This window comes from Callithrix jacchus, chromosome X (assembly GCF_049354715.1).
Source record: "Callithrix jacchus isolate 240 chromosome X, calJac240_pri, whole genome shotgun sequence".
NCBI lineage: Eukaryota > Metazoa > Chordata > Mammalia > Primates > Cebidae > Callithrix > Callithrix jacchus.
Window position 1 is genome coordinate 96,133,857 of NC_133524.1, and position 19,680 is coordinate 96,153,536.

The following is a 19,680-nucleotide window of genomic DNA, read 5'->3' on the forward strand; positions in this document are numbered from 1 at the left end:
ATCAATGATAAACTGGTTAAAGAAAATGTGGTACATATACCCATGGAATACTATGCAGCTATAAAAAAGAATGAGATCATACTCTTTGCAGAAACATTGGTGGAGCTCGAAACCATTATTCTCTGCAATCTAATGCAGGAAGAGAAAACTAAACACCTCATGTTCTCACTTATAAGTGGGAGCTAAACAATGAGAAAACATGGACACAAGGAGGGAAACAATACACACTGGGGCTTGTGGTGGGGATGGGAAGGAAGAGCATCAGGAAAAATAGCTAATACATGTTAAGCTTAATACCTAGGTGATGGGTTGATAGGTGCAGCAAACCACCTTGGCAAACATTTACCTACCTAACAAACCTGCACTTCATGCACATGTGTCTCAGAACTTAAAATAAAATTTAATTTAAAAATAGTGTAATGTGAGAACACAACATGGGAACTACTCAAAATGGTACCTTTCTATGCAAAATTTAGTTTGGATAAATTTTAGCATTTTAAATAAGCATTTTGCAACTGAGGCTAAATATCAATCATCTCTTTAGGTTTTCTATGTACTAATGTCAGATCTATGTAGGAACAAACATTATTCTTATTTGTCTCCTTGATATCAGATGTCCTGAAGCCTTTGTGTTTCTTTGGAACAAGGTTAAGTTTTTGAAGGCACATTCCAGTATAAAAATTATCAATAGGGTAGAGATTGACCCAGTCACTGATATGGTACAGCCTCAAAGCCGGGTGGCTGGACTAGAGGATTCCACCCTCCCACTTGCATAGGGTGAGTAGAGGACAGAGTAAACAGCTTCTATAATGTAGTATTTCAGCTTCTTATCCCCATAAGGTCCAGCATTGTGGATCACATTACCTATAAACAGATCTTTGGCTTTTTTTCTTGGATAAGCTATTCAACTAATTCAGGATGTGATGGGTGTTCACAAAAATATCATTTTTGCCCTTGAAAACAAACTGGGCAGGAAGTACTTACCCAGTGAGAAACAATACTTTTTTCAGAGACAAGTTGAAGAAAATGTATAGCTCTGCATAAGAATGTATTGGTGCTTCTCACTCGCAAATTTCAGCATATCAGAAAAGTCCAGGTGGTTGACCTCTGGGTGTCTGGCCCAGCAAGACAACCTACACCACTGTTTGGTTTCCCAAGTTGCTTTCTCTGACCCAGGAATCCAGAATTGCTTGCCTTCTGATAAAACGCAGAGTGAGGTACTTAATCATCAGCAATTTGCACACCTATCTGACTGGTCTATAAGCAGTGAATCATTGCAGCATCTCAAATACATCAGAAAGTGTTCAAATCTGTCCAGGAAATTGTTAGAATCTGTAACCACTGACATGACCCTCAAGTCAGGTTCACAATAATTTGGAAAACCCATACACTTCCCCATCTGGTTGGCCAACATACTCAGGATGGGACTGTACCACTTGTTCAGCTTTTCTTGTTCTCTGGTCCAGTATGCCTCGGGAGGGGTAGCAATCTTCCAAAACTTGTCTTTGGGTATTACTACTAAGCCCCTTACATTTATTATTATTATTTTGGCTACTGCTTTTGGAGACTTTCACAATCAAATAAATGAAGATATTTGCCATCATCAGTTTACCCAAACAACTTTATTCTTCAGTGTCAAACACTTATTTCTCATATCTTGTCCAAGAATAGTTCCAGCTCTGTGGGGCAGGTCATGAGGGTGTGAGAAATCGTTGCATACCTACTTTTCCCATGCAGCTCTTCGCTGCTCAGCCCTAGGAAGGCTACAGCTCACCTTCTATGGGCAGGACAGCTCTAGTTCACCTCACCTGGTCTCCAGCACTGGCAACTGCAACCAATGTGTCTCAGTCTATGCTTGGTCTCCAGCTCCTGGCGCCGGTGCCACTGCCACACTGGGGCACCTCGCTGGGTCCCCATTTATTTTTTTTCACTTTTTTAAATAAAGTACTGATTAACAACCCTACTAGGTATGTTGGTAATCGGAATAGACAGACACACTGTTATTATCTTATCATCATCTTTGAGAATCTACAACAACAATAATTCTTAGAACTGATGATTTTATTCCAGGAAACATAAAATTCCCCCAAGAAAGATCTCAGCCTTATCTTCCATCCTAAAAGCCTAGAAAAAAAAATAAATTCAAAGCAAGCACAAGGAAGAAAATAATGAACATTAGAGTGGAAAAAAATAGACTAAAAATAGATAAAATCAATGAAAATAAAGGTTTCATTTTTGAAAAGTTGAACAAAATTTACAAATGTTTAGCTACACTGACCAAGAAAAGAGAGAGAAGATTCAAATTACTAGAAAGAAATAAAAGATGGGATATGACTACCAACATTATGAAATTAAAAGCATTGGCTGGGCGCAGTGCTCATGTCTGTAATCCCAGCATTTTGGGAGGCCGAGGCAGGTGCATCACTTGAGGTCAGGAGATGGAGACTAGCCTGGTCAACATAGCGAAACCCTGTCTCTACTAAAAATACAACAAAAATTAGCTGAGCGTGGTGGCACAGGCCTGTAATCCCAGCTACTTGACAGGCTGAGGCTCAAGAATTGCTTGAACCAGAGGCAGAAGTTGTAGTGAGCTGAGATTGTGATACTGCACTCCAGCCTGGGCAAAAGAGCAAGACTCTGCCTCAAAAAAAAATAAAAGGCAGAAAGAAAGAAAAGAAAAAGAAATAAAAAGTGTTATGAAGTAATACAATGAGCAATTGTGTGCCGATAAATCAATAAATTAGATAATTTATGTGAAATGGACACATTTTCCAGAAAGACACAAACATTGAAAACAAACTCAAGAAGATATTTTTTAAAAACCGAAATAGGCACACAACAAATAAAGCAATCAAATTAGTAATCAAACAACTACCAAAAAAAATTTTCCATGCCAATATTTCACTTGTAATTTTTCCACACATGTAAAGCATTAACACTATTGCTTCTCAAACTTCTCCAAAAAGTAGAATAGGAGGAAACACTTTTCAATTCACTTCATTAGGCCGGTATTACCCAGATACCAATTCCAGACAAATATTACATATACACAAACTGGAGACTAATATTCCTTATGAATATAGATGCAAAAATCCTTGACAAAATGTTAGCAAACCAAATCCAACAACATACAAAAATAATTATACAAGATTATACAATATAACCCAGTGAAATTTATCCCAGGAATTCAAAGTTGATATAACATTTGAAACCAATCAATATAACATACTGTTTCAGTCTGTGCTGCTATAACAAAATACCACAGACTGGATAATTTATAAAAAACAACAACAAAATATTTTTTCACAGTTCTGAAAGCTACAAGGTATAAAATCAAGGTGCTAGCATTTGGTGTTTGATGAGGACTGCTGTCTGGTTCCAAGATGGTGCCTTGCTGCTGCATCTTTCAGAGGAAATGAATGCTGTATCCTCTCATGGCAGAAGAGAAAGAAGGGACTGAGGGCAAGAGAGTGCTACCTTCAACCTTGAGCCTTTTCATAAGTCTGCTAATCTCGTTCATGAGGGTGGAGTCCTCATGACTTAATCATCTCCCATAAGCCATATTTTTTAATATTGCTGCATTAGGAATAAAGTTTCAACATGAATTTTGGAGGAGATACTGTCTTTCAAACCAGAATGTGCACCATATTAATAAAATAAAAGGCAAAACCATGTGATCATCTCACTTGATGCAAAAAAAGCATTTGACAAAATCCAATGCCTTTATATGGAAAAAAGAAAACAATGCCCTGGGAAGAGAAGAGGACATCCAGAACCTGATACAAGGAATCTATGAAAGTCCCATAGCTAACATACTTAATGATTAAAGACTGGAAGCTTTTGCATTGAGATAAAGTATAAGATAAGGTCATCAATGGATGAATGAATAACAGAAATGTAGTATATGTATACAATGGAATACTATTCAGCCATAAAGACAGGAAGGAAACCCTGCCATTTGCAACAACATAGATGAACCTGAAAGATATTAAGTTAACTGTAATAAGCCAGGTAGAGAAAGACAAATATTACATGATCTCATTCATATGTGGAAAAATAAAAGAATGGATTTTATAGAATTCAAGAATAGAATGGTAGTTACCAGACAGGAGGAGTTAGGGGAGGAAGATGAGATGATCATGGTCAAAGGATTAAAAATTGTATTTAGATAGGAGGAATAAATTCAAGAGCTTAATTGTGCTACATGATAACAATAGTTAATACAATATAACTGTCTTGGCATTTTCCAATGTACATACCATGTCACAAGTTATTTTTGTGATGAGAACACTTAACATTAACTCCCTTGGCATTTTCCAAGAGAGTTAATGTTAAGTGTTCTCATCACAAAAATAACTAATGACATAATATGTACATTAATTAACTACATGTTAATTATGTATATATTCCTCAAAACGTCATTTGTACATAATGAATATGTACAATTTTATTTGTCATTTCAAAGAGAAAAAAAAGAACAAGACAAGAATGTCCACTTTTACTACTGCTACACAACATTGTACTGAAGGTTATAGCCAAGCAATTACATAATAAAATGAAATTAAAAGTATCCAAATTGGAAAAGAAATAAAACTATCTCTATTTACAAATGGCATAACCTTACATATGGAAAATCCTAAGAAATACATTTTAAAAACATAAGCTAATAAGCAAGTTCCGCAAAGATTTCGTATACAAGATGAAAAAGTAACTTATAGATTCAATGTTATCCTCATCAAGCTAACATTGACTTTCTTTACAGAATTGGAAAAAAAAAACAACTTAAAATACCTATGGGACCAAAAGAGAGCCTGCATAACAAAGGCAATCCTAAGCAAAAAGAACAAAGATCGAAGCATCACATTACCTGAATTCAACTATACTACAAAGATACAGTAATGAAAACAGCATGGTACTGGTACCAAAACAGAGATATAGACCAATGGAACAGAACAGAGGACTCAGAGGTAATGCCACACATCTACATCCATCAGATCTTTGACAAACCTGCCAAAAACAAGGAATGGGGAAAGGATTCCCTGTTTAATAAAGCTGTTGGGAAAACTGGCTAACCATATGCAGAAATCTGAAACTGGATCAATTATCACACCTTATACAAAAACTAACTCCATATGTATTAAAGATTTAAATGTAAGACCTAACACCATAAAAACCCTACAGGAAAACCTAGGCAATACCATTCAGGATGTAGGCATAGGCAAGGACTTCACACTAAAACATACAAAACAATGGCAACAAAAGCCAAAATAGACAAATGGGATCTAATTAAACTTAAGAACTTCTTCACAGCAAAAGAAACTCATTAGAGTGAACCAGCAACCAACAGATTGGGGAAAAAAATTTGCAAGCTATCCTCTGACAAAGGGCTAATAACCAGAATCTACAAATAACTTAAACAAATTAACAAGAAAAAAACAACCCCGTCAAAAAGTGGGCAAAGGATAGGAACAGACTCTTTTCAAAAGAAGACATTTATGCAACCAAAAAGTATATGAAAAACAGCTCATCATCACTGTTCATTAGAGAAATGCAAATCAAAACCACACTGAGATACCATCTCATGCCAGTTAGAATGGCGATCATTAAAAAATCAGGAGACAACATATGCTGGAGATGATGTGGAGAAATAGGAAGAACACCTTTACAATGTTGGTGGAGTGTAAATTAGTTCATCCATTGTGGAAGACAGTGTGGTGATTCCTCAAAATCTAGAAACAGAAATATCATTTGACAAAGCAATCCCATTACTGGGTATATACCCAAAGTAATATAAAACATTAAATTATAAAGACACATGCACACATATGTTCATTGCAGCACTGTTTACAATAATAAAGACTTGGAACCAACCCAAATGGCCATCAATGATAGACTGGATAAAGAAAATGTGGCACATATACACAATGGAATACTGTGCAGCTGTAAAAAAGGATGAGTTCATGTCCTTTGTAGGGATATGGAGGAAGCTGGAAACCATCATTCTCAGAAAACTGACACAAGAACAGAAAACAAAACACCGCATTTTCTTTAAGTTCCGGGGCCTGTCGGGGGGTCAAGGGGCTAGGGGAGGGATAGGAGGGGGTAAAGGGATTGGGGAGGGCTAAGATTAGTAGAAATACCTAATGTAGATGACAGGGGGATGGATGAAGCAAACCACCATGGCACATGTATACCTATGTAACAAACCTGCATATTCTGCACATGTACCCCAAAACTTAAAGTATAAAAAAAAAAGAAACACAATCTAGCAAATAATATATAAAAATATGTTGGGAATAACAGTACTTTCATTGAATTGTAAAACAAACTCCTACATTTTATTTTAATAATTGTTTCTTCAACTCTATAGCAATGTTTTCAATTTTCCTTTCAAAATATTTGCTGACAATAAAATGTATTTTAATTTGTTGCCAAAAAAATTCAAATTTATACCTATGCAGTAACAATGAGCAATCTGAAAATGAAATTTAAAACAATTATACATGTGATAGCATCAGAACAATTAAATACTTAGGAATGAGCTTTAACAAAACCAGAACAAGATTTGTTTGCTTACAACCATAAAACATCACTGTATGGATGATGGAACAAATGTACACAATAAGGTTGGGTGGAAAAGATCATAGTATGCAAAATAATACAATTGAGATAAAGAATTCCTTTAGTTTCCCATGTACCTGGGTCAGTCCCCACCTAACCCTGCTCTATTATATTTTTTATTCTTTCAATTTTCTACACTTCCATTCATATATTCACTTTTTTCATTCATTTAATAAATGTTTCTTGAATGCCTACTATATAGCAAACATTGTTCTAAGCATCAGTTTTATGTTGGTGAATAAAACAAAAGTCCTTACTCCTATGAAGATTACTTTCTAGTGGTGGAGAGAGACAGAAAACAATAAGCATCATACATAAATTACACAGGTGGCAGAAGTTAATACGTGCTAAGGAAAAAGAAGAAAAATTAAATGTAAAAGAAACTGGCAGTGTGGGTTAAGAGTCAGGTAGATGGGTTGGTGAGTTAGATGACATTTAAATAAGGGCTTCAAGGAGGTGAAGAAGTTGGCCCTGTAGATATGGGTTGGGATGGAGTTGGTGGTGGAGATGGAGAGGGCTTTCAGACAGATGCAACAGCCAGTACAAAGTCCTTAATGTAGGAATATGCCTAGAATAGTCAAGGAATGTCAAGGATGAAAATGTGGGTGGAGTGAAATAACATGAAATAAAGTAAAGAGAACAAATAGTAGGCAATTCAATTAGACATAACGTAAGGATCGTAAAGATTGTGTAGGACCTTGTACTTATTGATATGACTTTCTTAAAAAACCCTAAGTGAAATACAGAGCCATTGGAGAATGTTATCAAAGGAGTAATGCAAAGTAACTTAACTTTTTAAAGAATTACAATTCATATTGTGTTGAAAATAGACTGTGGGTCAAGAATGAAAGCAGATACATAAGTTAGATACTATGACAATAACACAAATGAGAAATTGTCATAGCTTAGATTAGAGTTACAGCACTGGATATGGTGAGAAGTGGAAAAATTTAAATCAGTGCTATTTGCTGATGGATTAAATATAGGATATGAAGGAACACTTCCAAACTCATTTTGTAAGGCCAGCACCACCATGGTGCCGAAACCACACAAAGACAAAAAAGGAAAAGAAAATTACAGATCAATAACTCTGATGAACATAGGTGTCAAAATCGTCCATAAAACACTTGCAAACTAAAAGTAATAGCACATTTAAATGATTATATACTATGATCAAGTGGGATTTATCCCTGAGAAGTAAGGATAGCTTAAAATTTGCAAATTAATAAATGTGAAACACCACATTAACAGAATGAATAAAAAGCACATTACCCTCTCAATATTTGCAGAAGAGTATTTGAAAAAATTCAACACCCTTTGATAATAAAAATGCTCTAGAACCTATTAATAGGTATAGGCACCTCAACATAATAAAGGTCAAGCCTACGGCTAGCATCATACTAAATGTTTAAAAAAAAAACTGAAAGGTTTTCCTCTAAGATGAAGAACAAGACAAGCTAGAATAGACAAACCTACTGACAGAAAGCATATTAATTTTTGCCTGGGGCTGGGTGGGGAGATTGTGGGAAGATGGTGAGTGACTGCTAATGAGGATGGGGAGTTTTTTAGAAGCGTGATAAAAATTGATTGTGATAACGGTTACAGAACTCCGTGAAAATATTAAAAACCACTGTATTGTACATTTTAAATGGATGAATTGTGTGGCAATAACCTCACACGTTAGTATAACCAATATCCCATTATCTAGAAAAACACAGAGAGAGAGAGAGAGAGTGGTATAGGTGAAAATGTGGAGATATTTGAATTTTTTATTTTACACTGTTGGTGGGAAAGTAAAATGCTGCTGCCAGTATACAAAACAGTATGGATGTTCCTCAAAATATTAAAAATAGAATAATTACATGAATCAACAATCCCATTTCTGAGTACATATTCAAAAGAACTGGAAGGGAGCTCTCAGAAATATTTGCACTCCTGTGTTCATTGTATCATTATTCATAATAGCCAAGATATGGAAAGAATCTTAATATTCATTAACAAATAAGTGAATAAAGAAAATATGGTAAAGACACACAATGGAATATTATTCAGGCTTATAAAAGAAGGAAGTTCTGCCCTTTGCGATAATGTAGATGAATCTGGAGGAGATTATGCTAAAAGAAATAAGCCAGTCAAAAAAGGGCATATGGTTCCACTCATAAGAGATATCTAAAATATTAAAACTCATAAAAGCAGAGAGTAGAATGGTGGATGTCAGGAGCTTGTGGAGAAGACAAAATCAGATTTTGCTCAATAAGCATAAAGTTTCTGTTATACTGAATGAGTAAGTTCTAGAGACCTGCTGTACAACCCAGGACCTTTGGTAAACAATAGAGCATTGTTTTAATTTTGTTGAGTGGAGATTGCACATTTAGTGTTCTTACTACACTCATACACACAAAGGACATTAGAGAACTTTTGGAGGGGATGGATATGTGTATTACTTTGATTGTGGTGATGGTATCATTGGTGTATGCATATGTCTAAACTTATGAAATTATACACATTAGACACATGCAGTTTTTTTGTATATCAACTATACTTCATTAAATCTGTTTTTTAAAAAGGAAGAACCAAAGATTTATCTGCTATTTCTGGTCTGATAAGCTAGAGGGATGGATGTTCATGAAACTGTCTATTGTATTATTTCAATAAATCTCCCTTTTATCTGAAATAAACCTTACTCTTCTTTGCTTATGTCACATGTTACAAGGTGGACTATTTTAAGCCCCACAAATCTGGAAAATGAACAAGGGAATGAAGACTCTTCCATCTAATAATTCCTTGCATTTGCCTCATTCCTAACAGATTCCTCACTTCTTTAACCTCCTGAGTAGAATGTGGTTGACATCAATTAGGTAATTTGAGAGACTCACTGTATCAACTAAGCATAGAGTTTAAATGTGTTGGAGACCCAACTCCACCAAATCGAAGAGAATCACACATCTGTTTACATTGATAAAGCCTCCTACTGCTGATGCTTCCTGAGACTTTTCCATCAGAGGACATGGACGAAGAAAACCAGTGGAACATAAGCAGGGTCCAAAATCTGCTGTGTCCCTTAGGCATTTACCAGCCTAAGTGAAATAGAAACAGCAAAAGAAAAATGCTTCTACATTTCAGAAAATTGTATTTCATTCCAGTGTCAGGGCCAGAATATAGCCTCTTCCACAGCTTTATTTTAAAAGATCTATGTGATAAGATAGGAGTAGTTCTTTAGTGTTTAGCAAATATCCATGTTTCAAGTCTAAGCATAATAACAAACTCTCTTCGAAATACAAAATTTATGTAATTATAACTTCTTTGGAAAGAAGAATTAAGAAAATTCAAGACATTATCTTAGCATTTCTTTCATAATAGGGGAAAAGGAAATATAAGGGAAAATAAACAGAAATTATTGATTTTTCTTTAAAAAAAGGACAAATGCAGAGAGTTTTCAAAGCAATGTTAACAATGTTGCCCTTTATTTAACATGATGCATTGCTATTTTATTCATGACTGTGCTATTTGACAGAAGAAGAAACTGAGGCTCTGAGAATTTATATGGCTCTCCCACTGTAGGTCATTCAACTAGACAGCAATAAAAAAAGGACAAGAATCTAGGCCCTAAAAATTGTGCTTTGATTTCTTGCTATTATATCAATGTTACCTGTCAATTTTTAAACTAAAATGAATGAGGAAAGCAGATATAAGGATAGGGAATTTCTTACTCCTTAATGATGTCAAAAGGAAATTATGTAGGCTTCAAGTTATTGCATGATTATACATGACACAATTAATCTACCTGTGGAGCTATTTATGATTGACAACCAATGCATCAATTAAAGAAAGCTCAGGTAATACTCTAGCAAAGGAACACAGCTTCTAGAAAAATCAATAGGTTACTATAGCATCTTAGACTGGGAACAGAGGTGTAGAAATATCTAAATTGCAGACACTTTGGAAAACAGTACAATGTTTACAAGTCTGCAATTGGTATGGTAGTTTTGACTATAAGAATCAATCTGACCTGATAGCTCCTGCTAGTGATTGATAGCCACAGTAACTCTTCTCACAAAGTACAGTATTGGGGAGATGTAAAACACCATGCCTGGTATTCATTTGGCAGGAATATATGCCTTTCTTTTGCTGAGCACAGCTATCTTAGGTACACTGCTGACACAAATAGCAATTGCAAAGTCATCATGATAATTAGCATGAGTGCTTATCTTTAGAGATGTTTTGAGAACATCAGTGAGTGGGAAGTGACTTCATTTACCCTATATGATAACTAAGAAAGGAGGCTTTTAGGTGCCTATGATTTTGAAATATTGTGTAGATATAAGAGACACATACCAAATAAATATTTAGATATGGGAATTTCAAAAAGTTCATGGAAAAGGGGAATTAAAAGATAAAAGTAGAAACTATAAACATTTTTCAACATAAACTTCATCAAGTTCAAGATAATTTTGTAAGTGGTAACACCAGCCATTTAGTTCATCTCTAAAAGCTGAGGGTCATGGGAATTTAACCATATTAATGTGATCTTTTTTACATTATTAACTGAAGAAATATGGGTGCCTCTTACAGACTTTTTAATATTATGAAACAAATTAAGTCAGAAGAAGACAAATTATGACGTTAAGGTAGATGCTTAATGACTTCCCATCAAAACTCTACCAAAATTATCATAGTTGGATGAGAGAAATGAGCAGGAGCATTGTCCTGGCAGAGAATGACCCTCTGGTGAAGCTTTCCTGGGAATTTTTCTGCTAAAGCTTTGAATAACTTTCTCGAAACACCTCATAATTAGCAGATGTTATTGTTATTTGACCTGCCACAAAGTCAACAAGCAAAATGCCTTGAAGATTGCCGAAAAATTGTTGCTATAACCTTTTCTCTTTACAGTGCACTTTTGATTTGAGTCAATCACGTCCACTTCTTGGTAGCCATTGCTTTAATTGAGCTTCATTGTCAGGATCATACTGGCAAACCCATGTTTCATCTCCTGTTACAATTCCTTGAAGAAATGCTTCAGGATCTTGATCTTATTTGTTTAAAATTTCTATTTAAATCTCTGCTGTTCTGCTCAGCTATGCTAGGTGCAACAGTTTTGGCATCTACCAAGTGGAAGGTTTGCTCAACATTAATGTTTCAGTCAGAACTGTGTGAACTGAATCATATGAGATATCTGTGGTATTGGCTATTGTTTCTGCTATTAATTGTTGATCTTAAATTAGGGCATGAGCAAGATTAGTATTTTTCTCACAAAATTTGTGAAGTTACTTGGCAAATTTATGTGGATGGTCTGCTGCTGCAGGCTTCATTTTCAACATTATGTTGTCCCTTCGTAATATAAGTTAACTATTTGTAAACTGCTGATTTATTTAGGGGATTGTCTCCAAAAATGTTTCATAAAGCATCAATAATTTTACCATTCTTCCACCCAAATTTCACCATAAATTTCATGTTTGTTCTTGCTTCAATTTTAGTAGAATTCATGTTACTCTAATAGGGTCTCTTTTCAAACTGTGTTATCCTTTTTTTTTTTTTTTTTTTTTTGAGACTGAGTTTCGCTCTTGTTACCCAGGCTGGAGTGCAATGGTGCGATCTCGGCTCACCACAACCTCCGCCTCCTGGGTTCAGGCAATTCTCCTGCCTCAGCCACCCAAGTAGCTGGGATTACAGGCGCATGCCACCATGCCCAGCTAATTTTTTTTATTTTGAGTAGAGACGGGGTTCACCATATTGACCAGGATGGTTTCAATCTCTTGACCTCGTGATCCACCCACCTCGGCCTCCCAAAGTGCTGGGATTACAGGCTTGAGCCACCGCACCCGGCCTGTGTTATCCTTTTTAATGCCTCAAACTAGATACTACTCAAAAATATAACTAGCTAGTACAAGTTAATTTTGGTGCAAAAATATTTTAAAATCCAAGCATAAATTTTTCTTATAATATGCATTTTCTGTGAAGTTTTTGAAGACCCCTTATATTACAGTAGACTTCTTCCAATGCATTAGTTTCACAAGCTCTCCTTTATAAGAAAATAATACAACTGATTCTATCAGTAAAGCAGATGTTACTTCAAGGAAAGGAGAGACAGTGCCCTGATCCATCTACATTGCCTCGCAGCTTCCCCCTAAAAATTATAACGCATACTTTTAACAGAGTTGGCTGAGACTACAGGTATAGTCTATGGCCAGGGAACAAAATAGGGCTAATTGCACTGTGAGGGGGCAAACACTTGGCATCAGCTTTATTAAAGATGTATCAGCAGGGCTATTTGTCCACACTTAATATAAAGCATAAGTTCAAACACATCAAGGATATCATTCAGCTACAAAGAAAATAGATTCCTACCAGGTGTTGATATTTTCTCTTTCAAAAGTCTAAAAATAATTTTTGATAACTTTTTGCTAAACTTGTTGGGATACCTCCTTCAAAAATAAAATGATGTCAGATGGAAGTAAGATTCTAAGTTGATAAATAGTAGGACTTTCTTGTCTTTTAAGAAAATAAGAAAAACCTTTGAGAGTTTAGAATCTTAGAAAACTTTAGGGAAAAATATTCTGGATTCCCTTCATATTCTGAGATCATGTGAGCATGTCTTGGTTTAAGGCAATGTTTTTGACAAAATTTCTTTTCAAGATCCATTCCAGTACTATAAATTCATCACTCTACTTGACATAATATCAATATTCTATATAATGGGGTTATGGTTTTGACTCTACAAACTCATCAAAGTGACAACAAGCATGGCCTTTGAAAAATGAAACATTTTTAATGCAGAACATTTGATTTGGACAAAGTAAATTTTATCTATTCCCATATTAGCCAGTCTGCTTCACCTGCAGAAAAATTCTATTTCTTGGCAACTGGAAATTCCTAAAACAGGAGTCACTTCAAGAAATCAAGAAGGTCACAAAGCTATAAGAAATCTAAGAAAATGCACTTCTAAGTCACAGCAAGCCTTAGGGTTTACTGCTCAAGATAGGTAGCTGGGTGTAGAAATGTGAGGTTCTACATACATGAGGAAAAGTAAGACTGTCAGATGGCATTAGAATTAAGAGAAAATAAAGAAACAGAGTTTTACCCTTTTCATAAAAGAAAAAAAACCATCCATCTTGTGTGTTAAACTATATTACCATTGAAAGCATTTGAAATCCCATCTAATTTGAGCCTCAGATGAAATTGAGAGGTTTGCCTTTTGTCAAGTTCAGAAATGCATTGTCTTCTCAAAGGCACAATAAGAAGGTGACAGCATAGAATCACTTTCCCTTTTAAAACTATGTAAATTGAGAACAAACAATGTTTTTAAATGATTGTTTGTGCTGCTTTTGGGCTGTGAATAATTTTCTTACAACTGCAGAGCCATCTGTTAAACAGAGAGGTCTTGCTTGTTCAAAAAGATAAACTTAATTTTTAAAAATTTCAATATACAGGCTTTGTTTGAAAACTAAGCAACACATTCTTTGATAAGTAAAACTCCATGGTATTCATGGGCCAATTAACTAGGAAGGAAAATAAGGTACCTTTTGAAAATTATATTAAGGACTGCTTTCCATAGAGAAAGGACCACACAATCACACCTCTGAGGTCTTTCAGCTGCACCATCTGTGGCCAAGTAAGAAACTGTCATGTTTTGGTGATCTTCTTGACCTTGAAAGAATAGTCCTTAAATGAAGGAACTCAGGGTGGGTGGGGAGGGGACAATACAATGAACGGAATAATTCCTAGATACACAGCCTTCTGACCATCAAATTTTTTATGTAGCAATCCCAGTTTCAACACAACACACTACCGTCTTGTTACTAGCTCAATGTGTACTAAAATAACACTATTTTTTTTTTTTTTTTTTTTTAATTTTTTATTGGATTATAGGTTTTGGGGTACATGAGCAGAGCATGCAAGACAGTTGCGTAGGTACACACATGGCAGTGTGCTTTGCTTTTCTTCTCCCCTTCACCCACATTTGGCATTTCTCCCCAGGCTATCCCTCCCCACCTCCCCCTCCCACTGGCCCTCCCCTTTTCCCCCCAATAGACCCCAGTGTTTAGTACTCCCCTTTCTGTGTCCATGTGTTCTCATTTTTCATCACCCACCTATGAGTGAGAATATGCGGTGTTTCATTTTCTGTTCTTGTGTCAGTTTGCTGAGGATGATGTTTTCCAGATTCATCCATGTCCCTACAAACGACACGAACTCATCATTTCTGATTGCTGCATAATATTCCATGGTGTATGAATGTTCATTGCAGCACTGTTTACAATAGCAAAGACCTGGAATCAACCCAAATGCCCATTGATAATAGACTGGATTGGAAAAATGTGGCACATAAAATAACACTATTTTCATGTAGTTTTAGTGAATTACTTTTGATTTTTCAGTTTTCTTCACTTTCAGAGTTATCCATCACTGAAGAAACAGTGCATAAGTATGGCACAGTTACGTTCAAAACTATAAGATGTTTAGTGTCTTAGTTCTATGCATTATGACATAGTTCATTACAAAATAAAATATAATCGTAGTTGAGTCAATAGTATCTATTGAGCAGCTGCAATTTCCTAGCTAACCACATGCTCTACTCTTAAGTAAAATAACATATACTCTTCTTAATTCAGAACCCATCTATGATAGTCTTCTGAGTTTCAAATTAATGAGGTTTAACTATGTTTAGCTATTATCAGCCAATATGGTGGTTAGCAATATGTTAAAAAGAAGATGGGCATGGTGGCTCATGCCTGGCATTCCAGCACTTTGGGAGGCTGAGGCGGGCAGATCACAAGGTCAGGTGGTCAAGACTAGCCTGGCCAACATGATGAAATGCCACTTCTACTAAAAAATACAAAAATTAGACTGGCGTGGTGGTGCATGCTGGTAGTCCCAGCTACTCAGAGGTTGAGACAGGGGAATCGCTTGAACCCAGCAGACAGAAGTTGCAATCCTATAATCAAGCTTTCCATCCAAAGAGGAGTAAATTTGTTGTATATTAGCAATGAAAATATGTTGGCTGTCCTCATTAGAATAGAGACAGAAATGGTCAAGGCTAAAAACAATACAAGGAAGTGAAATGCATTCCCACAAAAATACATACTTTTCCAACACCAATTATATTTCCTATCTTGATCACTGTGCCCTCCTATGCTTCTCAAACTTTCAATAAATCAAGGTAAGGAGAGAATATCAGAAAGAGAGTATCAGAAATTCAGGGTCTGGTGAAGGGAAGGGGGGATAAAGGAGAACAAAATCACCTGGTGACCATCCAGCAGGCCTGAGACAAAAACTCCTTGTCTGAGGAATTTAGAAGTAATTAGACTTCCCTATTACCTAAAGTCACCTAGTTTCAGGCCTCTTTTCTACTTAAAATTTATGAGTAACTGGAATTTCTATACATCTCTGGAATGTATGCATACCAGAAACTCAATGTGCAACCCTTCCCCATATTAAGGTACGAAAATGTCTACAAATGTAATCATTTATCCTGTAAATTACCCTTCAGCTCCTGCTTAAAGGTCCATAAATACCCCCAAGGAAAAATCCACAGTGGTGCTCTCAGTCCTCTTGCTGAGGCACCCCACTGCACTCCTGCGGTGTTCTATCTCTCTAATAAAACTTTCCTTTTTAAAACCTATACTGTTAGTAAGATCTTCTTACCAACCCACAAGTCAACCATTTCCTTATGCTGGGGCTCTGACACCTTACCCAGCAGTAATGAAGTCGTATAAAATAACAAGGACAATTTATAGAAAAACAACAAGCTTTTGTTGAGTCATTGAAATATAGCATTTTTTAAGTTCTTAGGCTAACAAGCATTTGAGAGTACTACTACGAATTTGTTAGCTGAGTGGACACATTATGATTCCCATATTTCTTAATCAATTAATGAAGTGGTAGCATGAGATAGAGAACTACCAAAGGGCTTTTTTTTTTATACAGAGTCTCACTCTGTCACCCAGGCTGGAGTGCAGTGGCACAATCTCAGCTCACTACAAACTTCACCTCCTGATTCTCCTGCCTCATCCTCCTGAGTGGTTGGGATTACAGGCATGTGCCACTACTCCCAGCTAACTTTTTGTATTTTTGGTTGAGACGGGGCTTCACCATGTTGGCCAGGCTGGTCTAAAAATCCTAAACTAAAGTGATATGCATGCCTCAGGCTCCCAAAGTGCTGCAGTTACAGGCATGAACCACTGCACCAGGCCAAACATTTTTTTGTTTCATCTTATTTTCATTTCAGAATCAGTGTCACCAACTTGGTGAGTTGAGTCACAGTAGGTGCTCAGGAAATGGTTATTGAATAAAAAAGGCACAGAAAAGAAAATCAATGATGATGGTAAGAGATGGAAAAAATAGAAAAGAAACAAAGATAACACCCCAGTTTGGTTTGGCTCATCAAAGAAAAATTAAATAAGCCACTTGAACCTTCACGCCTCCTGAACAGTGTCACAGTATTTTACCATCATCCTGAAACCACCCAATAGGTTCACCTTGCCTGCTGCCTAGACAGAGCCCATTTATCAAGATAGGGGAATTGCAATAGAGAAAGAGTAACTCTGCTGGAGGTGGTTGGGGGGTAAAATGAACTCTGTGAGTTTCCTTGGCTTTGGTTTCTTAATGCACTATTTTTGCGCTGGTTGGCCTCCTTCCAGGAGGTGGTGCTTTCCAGAGAGCATCAGCTGTGGTAGTATGAGGAGGAACAGCCGGTGGGCAGGGTCCTAGAACTCCCAAGAATGTATCCACTTTTTCTTCAGTTACCAGAGTGGGTAGAAAATGACCACTAAGTAGGGGCAGGGCTAGGCATGTCTGGGCTCAGGCTCTCCTTTAGCAGATCTTGCTGCAGCTGCTGTGGGGGATGGGGTGTGGTTTCCAGGTCAATGGAGTTATGTTCCTAGGATGGTTATGGTTGCTTCCACTGTGTCATACAGGTTGTCAAGGAAATGAGGGAAAGTCATCAGTCACAGGCCTCACCCAGCTCCCATGCAACCCAAAAGACCGGTCTCACTTCCAACATGCCCCCACCCTCAACAGCCCCAAGTCTGTTTCCAGGCAGTGGGTGAGCATGGCTGAGAACTTGCCCAGGCTACCCACCTCCCAGCTGCAAAAGCAAGAAGGGCTTTCATTCTTCTCCCACCTATGAAGTCTGCACACACCAGATTCATGCCCTCCCCCAAGCTCTGGCCAGGAGACTTCTTGATCAGTTCAAATTGTTACAAGGTTCAGCTGGAGGTTTCCTTCTCCCTGTGACCTTTTCCCAGTGCTTCTGGCCTTCTACCTCCCCAAGGACCTCTGTGAGGCAGGGAAGAAATGGCTCACCCAGTGAGCCCACAGGGCTTTTCCCGCTGCTTCCTCTACCCCTGTGTTTCACTTGGCTCTCTAAATTTTCTCAGCTCCAGGTAGGGTCAGAATCTACTTCTGTAATCTAGACCCTCAGGTTCCCTAGTTGGGGTGTGTGGTCTGAGGTAGACAATCTCTCTTTCCCACTTCCACAGTTTGGGCACTCACAATACTTGGGATGTCTCCCAAGTCTTACAGGAGTAATCCACTTCCTTCAGAGGGTCTGTGGGTTCTCTTGGCTATCCTAATGTATTCTTGCAGTTGTTCTGGAGCAAAAGTTCACAATGCAAGCCTCCAAATGCTTCTCTGTTTGTCTGAGTGGGAGCTGTAATCTAATCTTGCCTGTCATCTGCCATGACCCTTTGTTGCTGTTTGCTGATGATATGATTGTTTACCTAGAAAACCACGAAGACTCTTCCAGAAAGCTCCTAGAACTGATACAAGAATTTGGCAAAGTTTATGAATACAAAATTAATGTACACAAATCAGTAGCTCTTCTTTACAACAGCAACCACGTAGAGAATCAAATCAAGAACTCCACCCCTTTTACAATAGCTGCAAAAAAAAAAAAAAAAAAAAAAAAACTTAGGAATATACCTAACGAAGGAGGGGAAAGACCTCTAAAAGGAAAACTACAAAACATGGTTGAAAGAAATCAGATAACACAAACAAATGGAAACATATCACATTCTCCTATATGGGTAAAATAAATATTGTGAAAATGATTATACTACCAGAAGCAATCTATAAATTCAACCAATTCCCATCAAAATACCATCATCATTCTTCATAAAAATAGGAAAAAAAAGACTAAAATTTTTTTTTTTAATTTTTTATTGGATTTTAGGTTTTGGGGTACATGAGCAGAGCATGCAAGACAGTTGCGTAGGAACACACATGGCAGTGTGCTTTTCTTTCCTTCTCCCCTTCACCCACATCTGGCATTTCTCCCCAGGCTACCCCTCCCCACCTCCCCCTCCCACTGGCCCTCCCCTTTTCCCCCCAATAGACCCCAGTGTTTAGTACTCCCCTTTCTGTGTCCATGTGTTCTCATTTTTCATCACCCACCTATGAGTGAGAATATGCGGTGTTTCCTTTTCTGTTCTTGTGTCAAAGAAGAGCCCACATAGCCAAAGCAAGACTAAACAAAAAGAACAAATCTGGAGGCATCACGCTACCTAATTTCAAAGTATACTATAAGACCATAGTCACCAAAACAGCATCGTACTGCTATAAAAATAGACAACTAGACCAATTAAATAGAATACAGAACCCAGAAATAAACGCAAATATTTACAGCCAACTAATCCTTAACAAAGCAAACAAAAACATAAAATGGGGAAAAGACACCCTATTGAACAAATGCTGCTGGGATAATTCACTAGTCACATGTAGGAGAAAGAAACTGGATCCTCATCTCTCACCTTACACAAAAATCAACTCAAAATAGATCAAGGACTTAAATCTAAGACCTGAAACTATAAAAATTCTAGAAGATAACATTGGAAAAACCCTTGAAGACATTGTCTTAGGCAATGATTTAATGACCAAGAACCCAAAAGCAAATGCAATAAAAACAAAGATAAATAGCTGGGACTTAATTAAACTAAAGAGCCTTTGCACAGCAAAAGGAACAGTCAGCAGTGTAAACAGGCAACCCACAGAGTGGGAGAAATTCTTCACAATCTATACACCTGACAAAAAACTAATATCCAGAATCTATGACAAACTCAAACAAAT

At 36.9% G+C, this 19,680-nt stretch overlaps 1 pseudogene; it reads right to left on the reverse strand.

Annotated features, from left to right (window-relative positions):
* Positions 1-488: 488 nt before the first annotated feature.
* The window catches only part of LOC100399422 (N-acetyllactosaminide beta-1,3-N-acetylglucosaminyltransferase 2-like), a 114,936-nt pseudogene continuing 95,744 nt past the window's right edge, over positions 489-19,680 (reverse strand).